At 46.3% G+C, this 23,228-nt stretch overlaps 10 non-coding genes and 1 pseudogene across 10 annotated transcripts; all 11 read left to right on the top strand.

Moving 5' to 3' along the window:
• Positions 1 to 1,165: 1,165 nt before the first annotated feature.
• On the top strand, positions 1,166 to 1,356 carry LOC130330614 (U2 spliceosomal RNA). The gene has a single exon (XR_008873738.1). It is a non-coding gene; the product is annotated as a U2 spliceosomal RNA (small nuclear RNA).
• Positions 1,357 to 3,447: 2,091 nt separating this feature from the next.
• Positions 3,448 to 3,638, top strand: LOC130330613 (U2 spliceosomal RNA). Its single transcript, XR_008873737.1, has one exon. It is a non-coding gene; the product is annotated as a U2 spliceosomal RNA (small nuclear RNA).
• Positions 3,639 to 5,738: 2,100 nt separating this feature from the next.
• Positions 5,739 to 5,929, top strand: LOC130330612 (U2 spliceosomal RNA). The gene has a single exon (XR_008873736.1). It is a non-coding gene; the product is annotated as a U2 spliceosomal RNA (small nuclear RNA).
• A 2,078-nt stretch (positions 5,930 to 8,007) lies between these two features.
• On the top strand, positions 8,008 to 8,167 carry LOC130330600 (U2 spliceosomal RNA; annotated as a pseudogene).
• Positions 8,168 to 8,860: 693 nt separating this feature from the next.
• LOC130330596 (U2 spliceosomal RNA) lies at positions 8,861 to 9,052 on the top strand. Its single transcript, XR_008873726.1, has one exon. It is a non-coding gene; the product is annotated as a U2 spliceosomal RNA (small nuclear RNA).
• Positions 9,053 to 11,149: 2,097 nt separating this feature from the next.
• LOC130330611 (U2 spliceosomal RNA) lies at positions 11,150 to 11,340 on the top strand. The gene has a single exon (XR_008873735.1). It is a non-coding gene; the product is annotated as a U2 spliceosomal RNA (small nuclear RNA).
• A 2,091-nt stretch (positions 11,341 to 13,431) lies between these two features.
• LOC130330610 (U2 spliceosomal RNA) lies at positions 13,432 to 13,622 on the top strand. The gene has a single exon (XR_008873734.1). It is a non-coding gene; the product is annotated as a U2 spliceosomal RNA (small nuclear RNA).
• A 2,095-nt stretch (positions 13,623 to 15,717) lies between these two features.
• On the top strand, positions 15,718 to 15,908 carry LOC130330609 (U2 spliceosomal RNA). The gene has a single exon (XR_008873733.1). It is a non-coding gene; the product is annotated as a U2 spliceosomal RNA (small nuclear RNA).
• Positions 15,909 to 17,994: 2,086 nt separating this feature from the next.
• On the top strand, positions 17,995 to 18,185 carry LOC130330608 (U2 spliceosomal RNA). The gene has a single exon (XR_008873732.1). It is a non-coding gene; the product is annotated as a U2 spliceosomal RNA (small nuclear RNA).
• Positions 18,186 to 20,290: 2,105 nt separating this feature from the next.
• LOC130330577 (U2 spliceosomal RNA) lies at positions 20,291 to 20,481 on the top strand. Its single transcript, XR_008873712.1, has one exon. It is a non-coding gene; the product is annotated as a U2 spliceosomal RNA (small nuclear RNA).
• Positions 20,482 to 22,567: 2,086 nt separating this feature from the next.
• On the top strand, positions 22,568 to 22,758 carry LOC130330606 (U2 spliceosomal RNA). Its single transcript, XR_008873730.1, has one exon. It is a non-coding gene; the product is annotated as a U2 spliceosomal RNA (small nuclear RNA).
• Positions 22,759 to 23,228: the final 470 nt, after the last annotated feature.

Raw genomic sequence — 23,228 nt, 5'->3', positions numbered from 1 at the left:
TCAGACAGGAAAAATCAGTATAAATCCTTAGAAAATTATCCCCCAGTGTCTCCATCTGCTGGCGGTATTGAATAAGCATTGCTGCACTGATGGGGTATGCATTAGACGAAAAAAAAGAAGAAAAAGAAGAATAATACGCCCAGAAAAGAGGCGAAAAGGAGAAAAACGTAAAAAAACGTGAAAAAAAAGTAAGAGGAAGAGAAGGGAAAAAAAGGTGGAAATGGGTTTAAAAGTGATTTCGGCGGAGAAATATATATATATATATATATATATATATATATATATATATATACGCGCACACACACACATATATATAAACGTATTCTCCGTTGAGATATTGCAGCCGCTGCTGTGTCCAGGCCCAGGAGCCTTAGCACTGTGCTGTGATGTCATTCAATACCACTGACATCACTAGGTGTAAACAACATCTCTCCTTTGCTGTGTATGTGACTATGGAGCTGTTTGGTGATGTCGTCTATTATGGCCTTCATAGAAGCAACAGGAGATTGTTGCATCCATCTAGAACCCTCAGAACTACAGTGCTATGATGTCACTCACTTCCACAGGCCTTGCAGAGTGTAAACAACAACAACCCAGCTTTGTTGTGTATGTAACCATAGGGATTTGTGATGTCACCTAGAACCTTCACAGCAGCGACAGCTTTATGAGGAGCATCAGCACTGCTCTGCCTGAGCAGAACCATCACCGCCATAGGTTGTCAAATAACCCGGATTTAACCCACACAGGTAAGTCCAATGGGGTGCAGGCATGTCCTCTATGCTTACAGCTTCCCGTGGGTGTTGGTTTGATACCGTTTGGGGACAGCCAAGGAGGCATCTGCAGGCAACAAAGGTAGGTGTGTGCTTGTGTGTGTGTTTCCTATGCAGATCCTAAGCCCAGTGTCACATGCAAGTAGGAGGAGTAAGAAGGGTTCCTGGCAAATCCGGGTTATGGATTGCATTTAAAAAGGCCCCGTGGGAGTGCAATGGGCCCCTGTCTTGCTGCTTAGCAATAATGGTATGGGTTTAGGTTCTGCTGTGTGTACTGGTGGTTGACTGCCCCCCAGCCCAGAGTGTGCATGGAAAATTGTCTGGCAGCCTCCCTGACAGCAAGCAGTGATAGTGCCCATGAAGGGCACCTTGTTGGGCCCGCCCCTTTCACGGTTATCGCTTCTCGGCCTTTTGGCTAAGATCAAGTGTAGTATCTGTTCTTATCAGTTTAATATCTGATACGTCCCCTATCTGGGGACCATATATTAAATGGATTTTTGAGAACGGGGGCCGATTTCGAAGCTTGCTTCCGTCGCCCTATGCATTGACCCGATATGGCAGTATCTTCGGGTACAGTGCACCACCCCCTTACAGGGTTAAAAAGAAAGATTCCTACTTTCATTGCTACCTGCTTGCTGGCTAGCCAGCTAGCCAGCCCTGTGGGCCTTGCTGCTGCTGCAGCCAAAAAACAAAAGGTGGTGCTGCTGCTGCTTCTGCTGCTTCTGCTTCTGCTTGTGTCTGGCCGCTGTTGGAGCGTCCAGGCACAGGACTTCTGCTGCTGCTGACTAAATGGCCTCCTTAATTGGATCATTTGAGTAGCCAGCACACCTGTGCAGGTAGGGCATGACATGATAGGCAGCTGCCTTGATAGCGGGTGGGTGCTGAATGTTCCTAATTGACAAAATAAGATTAATGCTTATGAAGAAATATAAAATCTCATCCCTTCCCCAATATCGCGCCACACCCCTACCCCTTAATTCCCTGGTTGAACTTGATGGACATATGTCTTTTTTCGACCGTACTAACTATGTAACTATGTAACATAACATGGGGGGGGGGGGGGTCTCCTGGCTGTTCACACAGGTGTGTCATTGCTGTACATTGACCATGCATTGCTTCTGTGGTATTGCAAAGGCAAAGACAAATGCTTCCAGCCATCCATTGCACTAATGGATTGGTCATCAGCTGGCTGTCTATGTCCCGCATCAATATAGACCAAAGTACAGAGGGTTAGGCTATGCTATTGTGCACCTACCTGATGCATCAGAAGGTGCGAGGCCCTTGCTAAATTCTGTGCACAGACTTTGAGATCTATACTTTAGACTGTATCTAAACCTGCTCCAACATGGACTGACATTCTGGCCTACTTTCAGCCGATGCGACTTGTCTGTCGCTGAACAGTCGCTTTTTATGTATTCAGCACCTATGTATAATGTTGTAAAAATGCTCTAGAAGCTAAAGTCGCAGAAATGTCACACATATTTGGCCTGCAACTTTCTGTGCGACAAATTCAGACAGGAAAAATCAGTATAAATCCTTAGAAAATTATCCCCCAGTGTCTCCATCTGCTGGCGGTATTGAATAAGCATTGCTGCACTGATGGGGTATGCATTAGACGAAAAAAAAGAAGAAAAAGAAGAATAATACGCCCAGAAAAGAGGCGAAAAGGAGAAAAACGTAAAAAAACGTGAAAAAAAAGTAAGAGGAAGAGAAGGGAAAAAAAGGTGGAAATGGGTTTAAAAGTGATTTCGGCGGAGAAATATATATATATATATATATATATATATATATATATATATATATACGCGCACACACACACATATATATAAACGTATTCTCCGTTGAGATATTGCAGCCGCTGCTGTGTCCAGGCCCAGGAGCCTTAGCACTGTGCTGTGATGTCACTCAATACCACTGACATCACTAGGTGTAAACAACATCTCTCCTTTGCTGTGTATGTGACTATGGAGCTGTTTGGTGATGTCGTCTATTATGGCCTTCATAGAAGCAACAGGAGATTGTTGCATCCATCTAGAACCCTCAGAACTACAGTGCTATGATGTCACTCACTTCCACAGGCCTTGCAGAGTGTAAACAACAACAACCCAGCTTTGTTGTGTATGTAACCATAGGGATTTGTGATGTCACCTAGAACCTTCACAGCAGCGACAGCTTTATGAGGAGCATCAGCACTGCTCTGCCTGAGCAGAACCATCACCGCCATAGGTTGTCAAATAACCCGGATTTAACCCACACAGGTAAGTCCAATGGGGTGCAGGCATGTCCTCTATGCTTACAGCTTCCCGTGGGTGTTGGTTTGATACCGTTTGGGGACAGCCAAGGAGGCATCTGCAGGCAACAAAGGTAGGTGTGTGCTTGTGTGTGTGTTTCCTATGCAGATCCTAAGCCCAGTGTCACATGCAAGTAGGAGGAGTAAGAAGGGTTCCTGGCAAATCCGGGTTATGGATTGCATTTAAAAAGGCCCCGTGGGAGTGCAATGGGCCCCTGTCTTGCTGCTTAGCAATAATGGTATGGGTTTAGGTTCTGCTGTGTGTACTGGTGGTTGACTGCCCCCCAGCCCAGAGTGTGCATGGAAAATTGTCTGGCAGCCTCCCTGACAGCAAGCAGTGATAGTGCCCATGAAGGGCACCTTGTTGGGCCCGCCCCTTTCACGGTTATCGCTTCTCGGCCTTTTGGCTAAGATCAAGTGTAGTATCTGTTCTTATCAGTTTAATATCTGATACGTCCCCTATCTGGGGACCATATATTAAATGGATTTTTGAGAACGGGGGCCGATTTCGAAGCTTGCTTCCGTCGCCCTATGCATTGACCCGATATGGCAGTATCTTCGGGTACAGTGCACCACCCCCTTACAGGGTTAAAAAGAAAGATTCCTACTTTCATTGCTACCTGCTTGCTGGCTAGCCAGCTAGCCAGCCCTGTGGGCCTTGCTGCTGCTGCAGCCAAAAAACAAAAGGTGGTGCTGCTGCTGCTTCTGCTGCTTCTGCTTCTGCTTGTGTCTGGCCGCTGTTGGAGCGTCCAGGCACAGGACTTCTGCTGCTGCTGACTAAATGGCCTCCTTAATTGGATCATTTGAGTAGCCAGCACACCTGTGCAGGTAGGGCATGACATGATAGGCAGCTGCCTTGATAGCGGGTGGGTGCTGAATGTTCCTAATTGACAAAATAAGATTAATGCTTATGAAGAAATATAAAATCTCATCCCTTCCCCAATATCGCGCCACACCCCTACCCCTTAATTCCCTGGTTGAACTTGATGGACATATGTCTTTTTTCGACCGTACTAACTATGTAACTATGTAACATAACATGGGGGGGGGGGGGGGTCTCCTGGCTGTTCACACAGGTGTGTCATTGCTGTACATTGACCATGCATTGCTTCTGTGGTATTGCAAAGGCAAAGACAAATGCTTCCAGCCATCCATTGCACTAATGGATTGGTCATCAGCTGGCTGTCTATGTCCCGCATCAATATAGACCAAAGTACAGAGGGTTAGGCTATGCTATTGTGCACCTACCTGATGCATCAGAAGGTGCGAGGCCCTTGCTAAATTCTGTGCACAGACTTTGAGATCTATACTTTAGACTGTATCTAAACCTGCTCCAACATGGACTGACATTCTGGCCTACTTTCAGCCGATGCGACTTGTCTGTCGCTGAACAGTCGCTTTTTATGTATTCAGCACCTATGTATAATGTTGTAAAAATGCTCTAGAAGCTAAAGTCGCAGAAATGTCACACATATTTGGCCTGCAACTTTCTGTGCGACAAATTCAGACAGGAAAAATCAGTATAAATCCTTAGAAAATTATCCCCCAGTGTCTCCATCTGCTGGCGGTATTGAATAAGCATTGCTGCACTGATGGGGTATGCATTAGACGAAAAAAAAGAAGAAAAAGAAGAATAATACGCCCAGAAAAGAGGCGAAAAGGAGAAAAACGTAAAAAAACGTGAAAAAAAAGTAAGAGGAAGAGAAGGGAAAAAAAGGTGGAAATGGGTTTAAAAGTGATTTCGGCGGAGAAATATATATATATATATATATATATATATATATATATATATATATATATACACACACGCACACACACACATATATATAAACGTATTCTCCGTTGAGATATTGCAGCCGCTGCTGTGTCCAGGCCCAGGAGCCTTAGCACTGTGCTGTGATGTCACTCAATACCACTGACATCACTAGGTGTAAACAACATCTCTCCTTTGCTGTGTATGTGACTATGGAGCTGTTTGGTGATGTCGTCTATTATGGCCTTCATAGAAGCAACAGGAGATTGTTGCATCCATCTAGAACCCTCAGAACTACAGTGCTATGATGTCACTCACTTCCACAGGCCTTGCAGAGTGTAAACAACAACAACCCAGCTTTGTTGTGTATGTAACCATAGGGATTTGTGATGTCACCTAGAACCTTCACAGCAGCGACAGCTTTATGAGGAGCATCAGCACTGCTCTGCCTGAGCAGAACCATCACCGCCATAGGTTGTCAAATAACCCGGATTTAACCCACACAGGTAAGTCCAATGGGGTGCAGGCATGTCCTCTATGCTTACAGCTTCCCGTGGGTGTTGGTTTGATACCGTTTGGGGACAGCCAAGGAGGCATCTGCAGGCAACAAAGGTAGGTGTGTGCTTGTGTGTGTGTTTCCTATGCAGATCCTAAGCCCAGTGTCACATGCAAGTAGGAGGAGTAAGAAGGGTTCCTGGCAAATCCGGGTTATGGATTGCATTTAAAAAGGCCCCGTGGGAGTGCAATGGGCCCCTGTCTTGCTGCTTAGCAATAATGGTATGGGTTTAGGTTCTGCTGTGTGTACTGGTGGTTGACTGCCCCCCAGCCCAGAGTGTGCATGGAAAATTGTCTGGCAGCCTCCCTGACAGCAAGCAGTGATAGTGCCCATGAAGGGCACCTTGTTGGGCCCGCCCCTTTCACGGTTATCGCTTCTCGGCCTTTTGGCTAAGATCAAGTGTAGTATCTGTTCTTATCAGTTTAATATCTGATACGTCCCCTATCTGGGGACCATATATTAAATGGATTTTTGAGAACGGGGGCCGATTTCGAAGCTTGCTTCCGTCGCCCTATGCATTGACCCGATATGGCAGTATCTTCGGGTACAGTGCACCACCCCCTTACAGGGTTAAAAAGAAAGATTCCTACTTTCATTGCTACCTGCTTGCTGGCTAGCCAGCTAGCCAGCCCTGTGGGCCTTGCTGCTGCTGCAGCCAAAAAACAAAAGGTGGTGCTGCTGCTGCTTCTGCTGCTTCTGCTTCTGCTTGTGTCTGGCCGCTGTTGGAGCGTCCAGGCACAGGACTTCTGCTGCTGCTGACTAAATGGCCTCCTTAATTGGATCATTTGAGTAGCCAGCACACCTGTGCAGGTAGGGCATGACATGATAGGCAGCTGCCTTGATAGCGGGTGGGTGCTGAATGTTCCTAATTGACAAAATAAGATTAATGCTTATGAAGAAATATAAAATCTCATCCCTTCCCCAATATCGCGCCACACCCCTACCCCTTAATTCCCTGGTTGAACTTGATGGACATATGTCTTTTTTCGACCGTACTAACTATGTAACTATGTAACATAACATGGGGGGGGGGGGGTCTCCTGGCTGTTCACACAGGTGTGTCATTGCTGTACATTGACCATGCATTGCTTCTGTGGTATTGCAAAGGCAAAGACAAATGCTTCCAGCCATCCATTGCACTAATGGATTGGTCATCAGCTGGCTGTCTATGTCCCGCATCAATATAGACCAAAGTACAGAGGGTTAGGCTATGCTATTGTGCACCTACCTGATGCATCAGAAGGTGCGAGGCCCTTGCTAAATTCTGTGCACAGACTTTGAGATCTATACTTTAGACTGTATCTAAACCTGCTCCAACATGGACTGACATTCTGGCCTACTTTCAGCCGATGCGACTTGTCTGTCGCTGAACAGTCGCTTTTTATGTATTCAGCACCTATGTATAATGTTGTAAAAATGCTCTAGAAGCTAAAGTCGCAGAAATGTCACACATATTTGGCCTGCAACTTTCTGTGCGACAAATTCAGACAGGAAAAATCAGTATAAATCCTTAGAAAATTATCCCCCAGTGTCTCCATCTGCTGGCGGTATTGAATAAGCATTGCTGCACTGATGGGGTATGCATTAGACGAAAAAAAAGAAGAAAAAGAAGAATAATACGCCCAGAAAAGAGGCGAAAAGGAGAAAAACGTAAAAAAACGTGAAAAAAAAGTAAGAGGAAGAGAAGGGAAAAAAAGGTGGAAATGGGTTTAAAAGTGATTTCGGCGGAGAAATATATATATATATATATATATATATATATATACGCGCACACACACACATATATATAAACGTATTCTCCGTTGAGATATTGCAGCCGCTGCTGTGTCCAGGCCCAGGAGCCTTAGCACTGTGCTGTGATGTCACTCAATACCACTGACATCACTAGGTGTAAACAACATCTCTCCTTTGCTGTGTATGTGACTATGGAGCTGTTTGGTGATGTCGTCTATTATGGCCTTCATAGAAGCAACAGGAGATTGTTGCATCCATCTAGAACCCTCAGAACTACAGTGCTATGATGTCACTCACTTCCACAGGCCTTGCAGAGTGTAAACAACAACAACCCAGCTTTGTTGTGTATGTAACCATAGGGATTTGTGATGTCACCTAGAACCTTCACAGCAGCGACAGCTTTATGAGGAGCATCAGCACTGCTCTGCCTGAGCAGAACCATCACCGCCATAGGTTGTCAAATAACCCGGATTTAACCCACACAGGTAAGTCCAATGGGGTGCAGGCATGTCCTCTATGCTTACAGCTTCCCGTGGGTGTTGGTTTGATACCGTTTGGGGACAGCCAAGGAGGCATCTGCAGGCAACAAAGGTAGGTGTGTGCTTGTGTGTGTGTTTCCTATGCAGATCCTAAGCCCAGTGTCACATGCAAGTAGGAGGAGTAAGAAGGGTTCCTGGCAAATCCGGGTTATGGATTGCATTTAAAAAGGCCCCGTGGGAGTGCAATGGGCCCCTGTCTTGCTGCTTAGCAATAATGGTATGGGTTTAGGTTCTGCTGTGTGTACTGGTGGTTGACTGCCCCCCAGCCCAGAGTGTGCATGGAAAATTGTCTGGCAGCCTCCCTGACAGCAAGCAGTGATAGTGCCCATGAAGGGCACCTTGTTGGGCCCGCCCCTTTCACGGTTATCGCTTCTCGGCCTTTTGGCTAAGATCAAGTGTAGTATCTGTTCTTATCAGTTTTCATGCTGGTGGGGATGGGTGCTGCATGGAGGATGCAGGTGTACCAGGGCTTTCCGGGGCTGGTTCTGAGGAATCAGCTCGACGGCTGCCCCGATGTGACCTGTTCCCTCCGGGTCTCGCCATGAGGCTGAGAGGGTCTAGAGCCGAGGTACTTTTGTGCCTCGGGGAGTGGTGACCCCGAGGTGCCGAAACTCACTGGGAGAATAGGCTCACTGAGTTGAAGCACGGGCACCATAATCTCTTCACCTTGTGGCACTCACCTCTTGATTCCCGGCCTTCTGGCTAGGATCAGAGAAATTTTTATAGATCCGGCCGGATGTCCGGGCAGTATATCTGCACACATTCACTTATTTATTTATTTTTTGTCTCACTGTGTCACTTTTTGCGTGTTGTGTGTTCACAGGATTTGTCAGGATGCGGTAGCCCTTCTGGGTGTCCCTCCTGGCGGTCTAGGGGAGGTGTGTGTGGCCATTAGGTTCCGCACCTCCCTGCAAACACCCCGGGTACTCCTGCTTCGCAGGGTACCTACCGTAATCGGCTCTGCGGGCAGATACCTTGGCTAACGCCAAGGGGGATGCCGGGAGCATTTGTGGTCTCCTAGTAGCTTCGGCGAAAAGGGACATCGAACCTGGAACCTCGCAGGTACCTTTTGGTCCGGAGGCGAAGGGTAAGGTTTGTTGGGGGGCCTCTCTCCTATCGGAGAAGGGCTTGCGATAGACCGCATCCTTTGTGCACGTTTTTTTTAGTGTAACACGTTTGCACTTTTTCTTGCACTTTGGGTGAATCGAAAGCACGTTCCTCGGCTTTAGATAAAAAAAAAAAAAAAAAAAAAAAAAATCTGTTCTTATCAGTTTAATATCTGATACGTCCCCTATCTGGGGACCATATATTAAATGGATTTTTGAGAACGGGGGCCGATTTCGAAGCTTGCTTCCGTCGCCCTATGCATTGACCCGATATGGCAGTATCTTCGGGTACAGTGCACCACCCCCTTACAGGGTTAAAAAGAAAGATTCCTACTTTCATTGCTACCTGCTTGCTGGCTAGCCAGCTAGCCAGCCCTGTGGGCCTTGCTGCTGCTGCAGCCAAAAAACAAAAGGTGGTGCTGCTGCTGCTTCTGCTGCTTCTGCTTCTGCTTGTGTCTGGCCGCTGTTGGAGCGTCCAGGCACAGGACTTCTGCTGCTGCTGACTAAATGGCCTCCTTAATTGGATCATTTGAGTAGCCAGCACACCTGTGCAGGTAGGGCATGACATGATAGGCAGCTGCCTTGATAGCGGGTGGGTGCTGAATGTTCCTAATTGACAAAATAAGATTAATGCTTATGAAGAAATATAAAATCTCATCCCTTCCCCAATATCGCGCCACACCCCTACCCCTTAATTCCCTGGTTGAACTTGATGGACATATGTCTTTTTTCGACCGTACTAACTATGTAACTATGTAACATAACATGGGGGGGGGGGGGGTCTCCTGGCTGTTCACACAGGTGTGTCATTGCTGTACATTGACCATGCATTGCTTCTGTGGTATTGCAAAGGCAAAGACAAATGCTTCCAGCCATCCATTGCACTAATGGATTGGTCATCAGCTGGCTGTCTATGTCCCGCATCAATATAGACCAAAGTACAGAGGGTTAGGCTATGCTATTGTGCACCTACCTGATGCATCAGAAGGTGCGAGGCCCTTGCTAAATTCTGTGCACAGACTTTGAGATCTATACTTTAGACTGTATCTAAACCTGCTCCAACATGGACTGACATTCTGGCCTACTTTCAGCCGATGCGACTTGTCTGTCGCTGAACAGTCGCTTTTTATGTATTCAGCACCTATGTATAATGTTGTAAAAATGCTCTAGAAGCTAAAGTCGCAGAAATGTCACACATATTTGGCCTGCAACTTTCTGTGCGACAAATTCAGACAGGAAAAATCTGTATAAATCCTTAGAAAATTATCCCCCAGTGTCTCCATCTGCTGGCGGTATTGAATAAGCATTGCTGCACTGATGGGGTATGCATTAGACGAAAAAAAAGAAGAAAAAGAAGAATAATACGCCCAGAAAAGAGGCGAAAAGGAGAAAAACGTAAAAAAACGTGAAAAAAAACGTGAAAAAAAAGTAAGAGGAAGAGAAGGGAAAAAAAGGTGGAAATGGGTTTAAAAGTGATTTCGGCGGAGAAATATATATATATATATATATATATATATATATATATATACGCGCACACACACACATATATATAAACGTATTCTCCGTTGAGATATTGCAGCCGCTGCTGTGTCCAGGCCCAGGAGCCTTAGCACTGTGCTGTGATGTCACTCAATACCACTGACATCACTAGGTGTAAACAACATCTCTCCTTTGCTGTGTATGTGACTATGGAGCTGTTTGGTGATGTCGTCTATTATGGCCTTCATAGAAGCAACAGGAGATTGTTGCATCCATCTAGAACCCTCAGAACTACAGTGCTATGATGTCACTCACTTCCACAGGCCTTGCAGAGTGTAAACAACAACAACCCAGCTTTGTTGTGTATGTAACCATAGGGATTTGTGATGTCACCTAGAACCTTCACAGCAGCGACAGCTTTATGAGGAGCATCAGCACTGCTCTGCCTGAGCAGAACCATCACCGCCATAGGTTGTCAAATAACCCGGATTTAACCCACACAGGTAAGTCCAATGGGGTGCAGGCATGTCCTCTATGCTTACAGCTTCCCGTGGGTGTTGGTTTGATACCGTTTGGGGACAGCCAAGGAGGCATCTGCAGGCAACAAAGGTAGGTGTGTGCTTGTGTGTGTGTTTCCTATGCAGATCCTAAGCCCAGTGTCACATGCAAGTAGGAGGAGTAAGAAGGGTTCCTGGCAAATCCGGGTTATGGATTGCATTTAAAAAGGCCCCGTGGGAGTGCAATGGGCCCCTGTCTTGCTGCTTAGCAATAATGGTATGGGTTTAGGTTCTGCTGTGTGTACTGGTGGTTGACTGCCCCCCAGCCCAGAGTGTGCATGGAAAATTGTCTGGCAGCCTCCCTGACAGCAAGCAGTGATAGTGCCCATGAAGGGCACCTTGTTGGGCCCGCCCCTTTCACGGTTATCGCTTCTCGGCCTTTTGGCTAAGATCAAGTGTAGTATCTGTTCTTATCAGTTTAATATCTGATACGTCCCCTATCTGGGGACCATATATTAAATGGATTTTTGAGAACGGGGGCCGATTTCGAAGCTTGCTTCCGTCGCCCTATGCATTGACCCGATATGGCAGTATCTTCGGGTACAGTGCACCACCCCCTTACAGGGTTAAAAAGAAAGATTCCTACTTTCATTGCTACCTGCTTGCTGGCTAGCCAGCTAGCCAGCCCTGTGGGCCTTGCTGCTGCTGCAGCCAAAAAACAAAAGGTGGTGCTGCTGCTGCTTCTGCTGCTTCTGCTTCTGCTTGTGTCTGGCCGCTGTTGGAGCGTCCAGGCACAGGACTTCTGCTGCTGCTGACTAAATGGCCTCCTTAATTGGATCATTTGAGTAGCCAGCACACCTGTGCAGGTAGGGCATGACATGATAGGCAGCTGCCTTGATAGCGGGTGGGTGCTGAATGTTCCTAATTGACAAAATAAGATTAATGCTTATGAAGAAATATAAAATCTCATCCCTTCCCCAATATCGCGCCACACCCCTACCCCTTAATTCCCTGGTTGAACTTGATGGGACATATGTCTTTTTTCGACCGTACTAACTATGTAACTATGTAACATAACATGGGGGGGGGGGGGTCTCCTGGCTGTTCACACAGGTGTGTCATTGCTGTACATTGACCATGCATTGCTTCTGTGGTATTGCAAAGGCAAAGACAAATGCTTCCAGACATCCATTGCACTAATGGATTGGTCATCAGCTGGCTGTCTATGTCCCGCATCAATATAGACCAAAGTACAGAGGGTTAGGCTATGCTATTGTGCACCTACCTGATGCATCAGAAGGTGTGAGGCCCTTGCTAAATTCTGTGCACAGACTTTGAGATCTATACTTTAGACTGTATCTAAACCTGCTCCAACATGGACTGACATTCTGGCCTACTTTCAGCCGATGCGACTTGTCTGTCGCTGAACAGTCGCTTTTTATGTATTCAGCACCTATGTATAATGTTGTAAAAATGCTCTAGAAGCTAAAGTCGCAGAAATGTCACACATATTTGGCCTGCAACTTTCTGTGCGACAAATTCAGACAGGAAAAATCAGTATAAATCCTTAGAAAATTATCCCCCAGTGTCTCCATCTGCTGGCGGTATTGAATAAGCATTGCTGCACTGATGGGGTATGCATTAGACGAAAAAAAAGAAGAAAAAGAAGAATAATACGCCCAGAAAAGAGGCGAAAAGGAGAAAAACGTAAAAAAACGTGAAAAAAAAGTAAGAGGAAGAGAAGGGAAAAAAAGGTGGAAATGGGTTTAAAAGTGATTTCGGCGGAGAAATATATATATATATATATATATATATATATATATATATATATATACGCGCACACACACACATATATATAAACGTATTCTCCGTTGAGATATTGCAGCCGCTGCTGTGTCCAGGCCCAGGAGCCTTAGCACTGTGCTGTGATGTCACTCAATACCACTGACATCACTAGGTGTAAACAACATCTCTCCTTTGCTGTGTATGTGACTATGGAGCTGTTTGGTGATGTCGTCTATTATGGCCTTCATAGAAGCAACAGGAGATTGTTGCATCCATCTAGAACCCTCAGAACTACAGTGCTATGATGTCACTCACTTCCACAGGCCTTGCAGAGTGTAAACAACAACAACCCAGCTTTGTTGTGTATGTAACCATAGGGATTTGTGATGTCACCTAGAACCTTCACAGCAGCGACAGCTTTATGAGGAGCATCAGCACTGCTCTGCCTGAGCAGAACCATCACCGCCATAGGTTGTCAAATAACCCGGATTTAACCCACACAGGTAAGTCCAATGGGGTGCAGGCATGTCCTCTATGCTTACAGCTTCCCGTGGGTGTTGGTTTGATACCGTTTGGGGACAGCCAAGGAGGCATCTGCAGGCAACAAAGGTAGGTGTGTGCTTGTGTGTGTGTTTCCTATGCAGATCCTAAGCCCAGTGTCACATGCAAGTAGGAGGAGTAAGAAAGGTTCCTGGCAAATCCGGGTTATGGATTGCATTTAAAAAGGCCCCGTGGGAGTGCAATGGGCCCCTGTCTTGCTGCTTAGCAATAATGGTATGGGTTTAGGTTCTGCTGTGTGTACTGGTGGTTGACTGCCCCCCAGCCCAGAGTGTGCATGGAAAATTGTCTGGCAGCCTCCCTGACAGCAAGCAGTGATAGTGCCCATGAAGGGCACCTTGTTGGGCCCGCCCCTTTCACGGTTATCGCTTCTCGGCCTTTTGGCTAAGATCAAGTGTAGTATCTGTTCTTATCAGTTTAATATCTGATACGTCCCCTATCTGGGGACCATATATTAAATGGATTTTTGAGAACGGGGGCCGATTTCGAAGCTTGCTTCCGTCGCCCTATGCATTGACCCGATATGGCAGTATCTTCGGGTACAGTGCACCACCCCCTTACAGGGTTAAAAAGAAAGATTCCTACTTTCATTGCTACCTGCTTGCTGGCTAGCCAGCTAGCCAGCCCTGTGGGCCTTGCTGCTGCTGCAGCCAAAAAACAAAAGGTGGTGCTGCTGCTGCTTCTGCTGCTTCTGCTTCTGCTTGTGTCTGGCCGCTGTTGGAGCGTCCAGGCACAGGACTTCTGCTGCTGCTGACTAAATGGCCTCCTTAATTGGATCATTTGAGTAGCCAGCACACCTGTGCAGGTAGGGCATGACATGATAGGCAGCTGCCTTGATAGCGGGTGGGTGCTGAATGTTCCTAATTGACAAAATAAGATTAATGCTTATGAAGAAATATAAAATCTCATCCCTTCCCCAATATCGCGCCACACCCCTACCCCTTAATTCCCTGGTTGAACTTGATGGACATATGTCTTTTTTCGACCGTACTAACTATGTAACTATGTAACATAACATGGGGGGGGGGGGGGGGGGGGTCTCCTGGCTGTTCACACAGGTGTGTCATTGCTGTACATTGACCATGCATTGCTTCTGTGGTATTGCAAAGGCAAAGACAAATGCTTCCAGCCATCCATTGCACTAATGGATTGGTCATCAGCTGGCTGTCTATGTCCCGCATCAATATAGACCAAAGTACAGAGGGTTAGGCTATGCTATTGTGCACCTACCTGATGCATCAGAAGGTGCGAGGCCCTTGCTAAATTCTGTGCACAGACTTTGAGATCTATACTTTAGACTGTATCTAAACCTGCTCCAACATGGACTGACATTCTGGCCTACTTTCAGCCGATGCGACTTGTCTGTCGCTGAACAGTCGCTTTTTATGTATTCAGCACCTATGTATAATGTTGTAAAAATGCTCTAGAAGCTAAAGTCGCAGAAATGTCACACATATTTGGCCTGCAACTTTCTGTGCGACAAATTCAGACAGGAAAAATCAGTATAAATCCTTAGAAAATTATCCCCCAGTGTCTCCATCTGCTGGCGGTATTGAATAAGCATTGCTGCACTGATGGGGTATGCATTAGACGAAAAAAAAGAAGAAAAAGAAGAATAATACGCCCAGAAAAGAGGCGAAAAGGAGAAAAACGTAAAAAAACGTGAAAAAAAAGTAAGAGGAAGAGAAGGGAAAAAAAGGTGGAAATGGGTTTAAAAGTGATTTCGGCGGAGAAATATATATATATATATATATATATATATATATATATATATATACGCGCACACACACACATATATATAAACGTATTCTCCGTTGAGATATTGCAGCCGCTGCTGTGTCCAGGCCCAGGAGCCTTAGCACTGTGCTGTGATGTCACTCAATACCACTGACATCACTAGGTGTAAACAACATCTCTCCTTTGCTGTGTATGTGACTATGGAGCTGTTTGGTGATGTCGTCTATTATGGCCTTCATAGAAGCAACAGGAGATTGTTGCATCCATCTAGAACCCTCAGAACTACAGTGCTATGATGTCACTCACTTCCACAGGCCTTGCAGAGTGTAAACAACAACAACCCAGCTTTGTTGTGTATGTAACCATAGGGATTTGTGATGTCACCTAGAACCTTCACAGCAGCGACAGCTTTATGAGGAGCATCAGCACTGCTCTGCCTGAGCAGAACCATCACCGCCATAGGTTGTCAAATAACCCGGATTTAACCCACACAGGTAAGTCCAATGGGGTGCAGGCATGTCCTCTATGCTTACAGCTTCCCGTGGGTGTTGGTTTGATACCGTTTGGGGACAGCCAAGGAGGCATCTGCAGGCAACAAAGGTAGGTGTGTGCTTGTGTGTGTGTTTCCTATGCAGATCCTAAGCCCAGTGTCACATGCAAGTAGGAGGAGTAAGAAGGGTTCCTGGCAAATCCGGGTTATGGATTGCATTTAAAAAGGCCCCGTGGGAGTGCAATGGGCCCCTGTCTTGCTGCTTAGCAATAATGGTATGGGTTTAGGTTCTGCTGTGTGTACTGGTGGTTGACTGCCCCCCAGCCCAGAGTGTGCATGGAAAATTGTCTGGCAGCCTCCCTGACAGCAAGCAGTGATAGTGCCCATGAAGGGCACCTTGTTGGGCCCGCCCCTTTCACGGTTATCGCTTCTCGGCCTTTTGGCTAAGATCAAGTGTAGTATCTGTTCTTATCAGTTTAATATCTGATACGTCCCCTATCTGGGGACCATATATTAAATGGATTTTTGAGAACGGGGGCCGATTTCGAAGCTTGCTTCCGTCGCCCTATGCATTGACCCGATATGGCAGTATCTTCGGGTACAGTGCACCACCCCCTTACAGGGTTAAAAAGAAAGATTCCTACTTTCATTGCTACCTGCTTGCTGGCTAGCCAGCTAGCCAGCCCTGTGGGCCTTGCTGCTGCTGCAGCCAAAAAACAAAAGGTGGTGCTGCTGCTGCTTCTGCTGCTTCTGCTTCTGCTTGTGTCTGGCCGCTGTTGGAGCGTCCAGGCACAGGACTTCTGCTGCTGCTGACTAAATGGCCTCCTTAATTGGATCATTTGAGTAGCCAGCACACCTGTGCAGGTAGGGCATGACATGATAGGCAGCTGCCTTGATAGCGGGTGGGTGCTGAATGTTCCTAATTGACAAAATAAGATTAATGCTTATGAAGAAATATAAAATCTCATCCCTTCCCCAATATCGCGCCACACCCCTACCCCTTAATTCCCTGGTTGAACTTGATGGACATATGTCTTTTTTCGACCGTACTAACTATGTAACTATGTAACATAACATGGGGGGGGGGGGGTCTCCTGGCTGTTCACACAAATGTGTCATTGCTGTACATTGACCATGCATTGCTTCTGTGGTATTGCAAAGGCAAAGACAAATGCTTCCAGCCATCCATTGCACTAATGGATTGGTCATCAGCTGGCTGTCTATGTCCCGCATCAATATAGACCAAAGTACAGAGGGTTAGGCTATGCTATTGTGCACCTACCTGATGCATCAGAAGGTGCGAAGCCCTTGCTAAATTCTGTGCACAGACTTTGAGATCTATACTTTAGACTGTATCTAAACCTGCTCCAACATGGACTGACATTCTGGCCTACTTTCAGCCGATGCGACTTGTCTGTCGCTGAACAGTCGCTTTTTATGTATTCAGCACCTATGTATAATGTTGTAAAAATGCTCTAGAAGCTAAAGTCGCAGAAATGTCACACATATTTGGCCTGCAACTTTCTGTGCGACAAATTCAGACAGGAAAAATCAGTATAAATCCTTAGAAAATTATCCCCCAGTGTCTCCATCTGCTGGCGGTATTGAATAAGCATTGCTGCACTGATGGGGTATGCATTAGAAGAAAAAAAAGAAGAAAAAGAAGAATAATACGCCCAGAAAAGAGGCGAAAAGGAGAAAAACGTAAAAAAACGTGAAAAAAAAGTAAGAGGAAGAGAAGGGAAAAAAAGGTGGAAATGGGTTTAAAAGTGATTTCGGCGGAGAAATATATATATATATATATATATATATATATATATATATACGCGCACACACACACATATATATATAAACGTATTCTCCGTTGAGATATTGCAGCCGCTGCTGTGTCCAGGCCCAGGAGCCTTAGCACTGTGCTGTGATGTCACTCAATACCACTGACATCACTAGGTGTAAACAACATCTCTCCTTTGCTGTGTATGTGACTATGGAGCTGTTTGGTGATGTCGTCTATTATGGCCTTCATAGAAGCAACAGGAGATTGTTGCATCCATCTAGAACCCTCAGAACTACAGTGCTATGATGTCACTCACTTCCACAGGCCTTGCAGAGTGTAAACAACAACAACCCAGCTTTGTTGTGTATGTAACCATAGGGATTTGTGATGTCACCTAGAACCTTCACAGCAGCGACAGCTTTATGAGGAGCATCAGCACTGCTCTTCCTGAGCAGAACCATCACCGCCATAGGTAGTCAAATAACCCGGATTTAACCCACACAGGTAAGTCCAATGGGGTGCAGGCATGTCCTCTATGCTTACAGCTTCCCGTGGGTGTTGGTTTGATACCGTTTGGGGACAGCCAAGGAGGCATCTGCAGGCAACAAAGGTAGGTGTGTGCTTGTGTGTGTGTTTCCTATGCAGATCCTAAGCCCAGTGTCACATGCAAGTAGGAGGAGTAAGAAGGGTTCCTGGCAAATCCGGGTTATGGATTGCATTTAAAAAGGCCCCGTGGGAGTGCAATGGGCCCCTGTCTTGCTGCTTAGCAATAATGGTATGGGTTTAGGTTCTGCTGTGTGTACTGGTGGTTGACTGCCCCCCAGCCCAGAGTGTGCATGGAAAATTGTCTGGCAGCCTCCCTGACAGCAAGCAGTGATAGTGCCCATGAAGGGCACCTTGTTGGGCCCGCCCCTTTCACGGTTATCGCTTCTCGGCCTTTTGGCTAAGATCAAGTGTAGTATCTGTTCTTATCAGTTTAATATCTGATACGTCCCCTATCTGGGGACCATATATTAAATGGATTTTTGAGAACGGGGGCCGATTTCGAAGCTTGCTTCCGTCGCCCTATGCATTGACCCGATATGGCAGTATCTTCGGGTACAGTGCACCACCCCCTTACAGGGTTAAAAAGAAAGATTCCTACTTTCATTGCTACCTGCTTGCTGGCTAGCCAGCTAGCCAGCCCTGTGGGCCTTGCTGCTGCTGCAGCCAAAAAACAAAAGGTGGTGCTGCTGCTGCTTCTGCTGCTTCTGCTGCTTCTGCTTCTGCTTGTGTCTGGCCGCTGTTGGAGCGTCCAGGCACAGGACTTCTGCTGCTGCTGACTAAATGGCCTCCTTAATTGGATCATTTGAGTAGCCAGCACACCTGTGCAGGTAGGGCATGACATGATAGGCAGCTGCCTTGATAGCGGGTGGGTGCTGAATGTTCCTAATTGACAAAATAAGATTAATGCTTATGAAGAAATATAAAATCTCATCCCTTCCCCAATATCGCGCCACACCCCTACCCCTTAATTCCCTGGTTGAACTTGATGGACATATGTCTTTTTTCGACCGTACTAACTATGTAACTATGTAACATAACATGGGGGGGGGGGGGGGTCTCCTGGCTGTTCACACAGGTGTGTCATTGCTGTACATTGACCATGCATTGCTTCTGTGGTATTGCAAAGGCAAAGACAAATGCTTCCAGCCATCCATTGCACTAATGGATTGGTCATCAGCTGGCTGTCTATGTCCCGCATCAATATAGACCAAAGTACAGAGGGTTAGGCTATGCTATTGTGCACCTACCTGATGCATCAGAAGGTGCGAGGCCCTTGCTAAATTCTGTGCACAGACTTTGAGATCTATACTTTAGACTGTATCTAAACCTGCTCCAACATGGACTGACATTCTGGCCTACTTTCAGCCGATGCGACTTGTCTGTCGCTGAACAGTCGCTTTTTATGTATTCAGCACCTATGTATAATGTTGTAAAAATGCTCTAGAAGCTAAAGTCGCAGAAATGTCACACATATTTGGCCTGCAACTTTCTGTGCGACAAATTCAGACAGGAAAAATCAGTATAAATCCTTAGAAAATTATCCCCCAGTGTCTCCATCTGCTGGCGGTATTGAATAAGCATTGCTGCACTGATGGGGTATGCATTAGACGAAAAAAAAGAAGAAAAAGAAGAATAATACGCCCAGAAAAGAGGCGAAAAGGAGAAAAACGTAAAAAAACGTGAAAAAAAAGTAAGAGGAAGAGAAGGGAAAAAAAGGTGGAAATGGGTTTAAAAGTGATTTCGGCGGAGAAATATATATATATATATATATAAATATATATATATATATATATATATATACGCGCACACACACACATATATATAAACGTATTCTCCGTTGAGATATTGCAGCCGCTGCTGTGTCCAGGCCCAGGAGCCTTAGCACTGTGCTGTGATGTCACTCAATACCACTGACATCACTAGGTGTAAACAACATCTCTCCTTTGCTGTGTATGTGACTATGGAGCTGTTTGGTGATGTCGTCTATTATGGCCTTAATAGAAGCAACAGGAGATTGTTGCATCCATCTAGAACCCTCAGAACTACAGTGCTATGATGTCACTCACTTCCACAGGCCTTGCAGAGTGTAAACAACAACAACCCAGCTTTGTTGTGTATGTAACCATAGGGATTTGTGATGTCACCTAGAACCTTCACAGCAGCGACAGCTTTATGAGGAGCATCAGCACTGCTCTGCCTGAGCAGAACCATCACCGCCATAGGTTGTCAAATAACCCGGATTTAACCCACACAGGTAAGTCCAATGGGGTGCAGGCATGTCCTCTATGCTTACAGCTTCCCGTGGGTGTTGGTTTGATACCGTTTGGGGACAGCCAAGGAGGCATCTGCAGGCAACAAAGGTAGGTGTGTGCTTGTGTGTGTGTTTCCTATGCAGATCCTAAGCCCAGTGTCACATGCAAGTAGGAGGAGTAAGAAGGGTTCCTGGCAAATCCGGGTTATGGATTGCATTTAAAAAGGCCCCGTGGGAGTGCAATGGGCCCCTGTCTTGCTGCTTAGCAATAATGGTATGGGTTTAGGTTCTGCTGTGTGTACTGGTGGTTGACTGCCCCCCAGCCCAGAGTGTGCATGGAAAATTGTCTGGCAGCCTCCCTGACAGCAAGCAGTGATAGTGCCCATGAAGGGCACCTTGTTGGGCCCGCCCCTTTCACGGTTATTGCTTCTCGGCCTTTTGGCTAAGATCAAGTGTAGTATCTGTTCTTATCAGTTTAATATCTGATACGTCCCCTATCTGGGGACCATATATTAAATGGATTTTTGAGAACGGGGGCCGATTTCGAAGCTTGCTTCCGTCGCCCTATGCATTGACCCGATATGGCAGTATCTTCGGGTACAGTGCACCACCCCCTTACAGGGTTAAAAAGAAAGATTCCTACTTTCATTGCTACCTGCTTGCTGGCTAGCCAGCTAGCCAGCCCTGTGGGCCTTGCTGCTGCTGCAGCCAAAAAACAAAAGGTGGTGCTGCTGCTGCTTCTGCTGCTTCTGCTTCTGCTTGTGTCTGGCCGCTGTTGGAGCGTCCAGGCACAGGACTTCTGCTGCTGCTGACTAAATGGCCTCCTTAATTGGATCATTTGAGTAGCCAGCACACCTGTGCAGGTAGGGCATGACATGATAGGCAGCTGCCTTGATAGCGGGTGGGTGCTGAATGTTCCTAATTGACAAAATAAGATTAATGCTTATGAAGAAATATAAAATCTCATCCCTTCCCCAATATCGCGCCACACCCCTACCCCTTAATTCCCTGGTTGAACTTGATGGACATATGTCTTTTTTCGACCGTACTAACTATGTAACTATGTAACATAACATGGGGGGGGGGGGGGGGGGGTCTCCTGGCTGTTCACACAGGTGTGTCATTGCTGTACATTGACCATGCATTGCTTCTGTGGTATTGCAAAGGCAAAGACAAATGCTTCCAGCCATCCATTGCACTAATGGATTGGTCATCAGCTGGCTGTCTATGTCCCGCATCAATATAGACCAAAGTACAGAGGGTTAGGCTATGCTATTGTGCACCTACCTGATGCATCAGAAGGTGCGAGGCCCTTGCTAAATTCTGTGCACAGACTTTGAGATCTATACTTTAGACTGTATCTAAACCTGCTCCAACATGGACTGACATTCTGGCCTACTTTCAGCCGATGCGACTTGTCTGTCGCTGAACAGTCGCTTTTTATGTATTCAGCACCTATGTATAATGTTGTAAAAATGCTCTAGAAGCTAAAGTCGCAGAAATGTCACACATATTTGGCCTGCAACTTTCTGTGCGACAAATTCAGACAGGAAAAATCAGTATAAATCCTTAGAAAATTATCCCCCAGTGTCTCCATCTGCTGGCGGTATTGAATAAGCATTGCTGCACTGATGGGGTATGCATTAGACGAAAAAAAAGAAGAAAAAGAAGAATAATACGCCCAGAAAAGAGGCGAAAAGGAGAAAAACGTAAAAAAACGTGAAAAAAAAGTAAGAGGAAGAGAAGGGAAAAAAAGGTGGAAATGGGTTTAAAAGTGATTTCGGCGGAGAAATATATATATATATATATATATATATATATATATACGCGCACACACACACATATATATAAACGTATTCTCCGTTGAGATATTGCAGCCGCTGCTGTGTCCAGGCCCAGGAGCCTTAGCACTGTGCTGTGATGTCACTCAATACCACTGACATCACTAGGTGTAAACAACATCTCTCCTTTGCTGTGTATGTGACTATGGAGCTGTTTGGTGATGTCGTCTATTATGGCCTTCATAGAAGCAACAGGAGATTGTTGCATCCATCTAGAACCCTCAGAACTACAGTGCTATGATGTCACTCACTTCCACAGGCCTTGCAGAGTGTAAACAACAACAACCCAGCTTTGTTGTGTATGTAACCATAGGGATTTGTGATGTCACCTAGAACCTTCACAGCAGCGACAGCTTTATGAGGAGCATCAGCACTGCTCTGCCTGAGCAGAACCATCACCGCCATAGGTTGTCAAATAACCCGGATTTAACCCACACAGGTAAGTCCAATGGGGTGCAGGCATGTCCTCTATGCTTACAGCTTCCCGTGGGTGTTGGTTTGATACCGTTTGGGGACAGCCAAGGAGGCATCTGCAGGCAACAAAGGTAGGTGTGTGCTTGTGTGTGTGTTTCCTATGCAGATCCTAAGCCCAGTGTCACATGCAAGTAGGAGGAGTAAGAAGGGTTCCTGGCAAATCCGGGTTATGGATTGCATTTAAAAAGGCCCCGTGGGAGTGCAATGGGCCCCTGTCTTGCTGCTTAGCAATAATGGTATGGGTTTAGGTTCTGCTGTGTGTACTGGTGGTTGACTGCCCCCCAGCCCAGAGTGTGCATGGAAAATTGTCTGGCAGCCTCCCTGACAGCAAGCAGTGATAGTGCCCATGAAGGGCACCTTGTTGGGCCCGCCCCTTTCACGGTTATCGCTTCTCGGCCTTTTGGCTAAGATCAAGTGTAGTATCTGTTCTTATCAGTTTAATATCTGATACGTCCCCTATCTGGGGACCATATATTAAATGGATTTTTGAGAACGGGGGCCGATTTCGAAGCTTGCTTCCGTCGCCCTATGCATTGACCCGATATGGCAGTATCTTCGGGTACAGTGCACCACCCCCTTACAGGGTTAAAAAGAAAGATTCCTACTTTCATTGCTACCTGCTTGCTGGCTAGCCAGCTAGCCAGCCCTGTGGGCCTTGCTGCTGCTGCAGCCAAAAAACAAAAGGTGGTGCTGCTGCTGCTTCTGCTGCTTCTGCTTCTGCTTGTGTCTGGCCGCTGTTGGAGCGTCCAGGCACAGGACTTCTGCTGCTGCTGACTAAATGGCCTCCTTAATTGGATCATTTGAGTAGCCAGCACACCTGTGCAGGTAGGGCATGACATGATAGGCAGCTGCCTTGATAGCGGGTGGGTGCTGAATGTTCCTAATTGACAAAATAAGATTAATGCTTATGAAGAAATATAAAATCTCATCCCTTCCCCAATATCGCGCCACACCCCTACCCCTTAATTCCCTGGTTGAACTTGATGGACATATGTCTTTTTTCGACCGTACTAACTATGTAACTATGTAACATAACATGGGGGGG

Source organism: Hyla sarda, unplaced genomic scaffold (assembly GCF_029499605.1).
Source record: "Hyla sarda isolate aHylSar1 unplaced genomic scaffold, aHylSar1.hap1 scaffold_336, whole genome shotgun sequence".
In the NCBI taxonomy this organism is placed as follows: domain Eukaryota; kingdom Metazoa; phylum Chordata; class Amphibia; order Anura; family Hylidae; genus Hyla; species Hyla sarda.
This window is presented reverse-complemented; position numbering and strand designations above follow the sequence as displayed.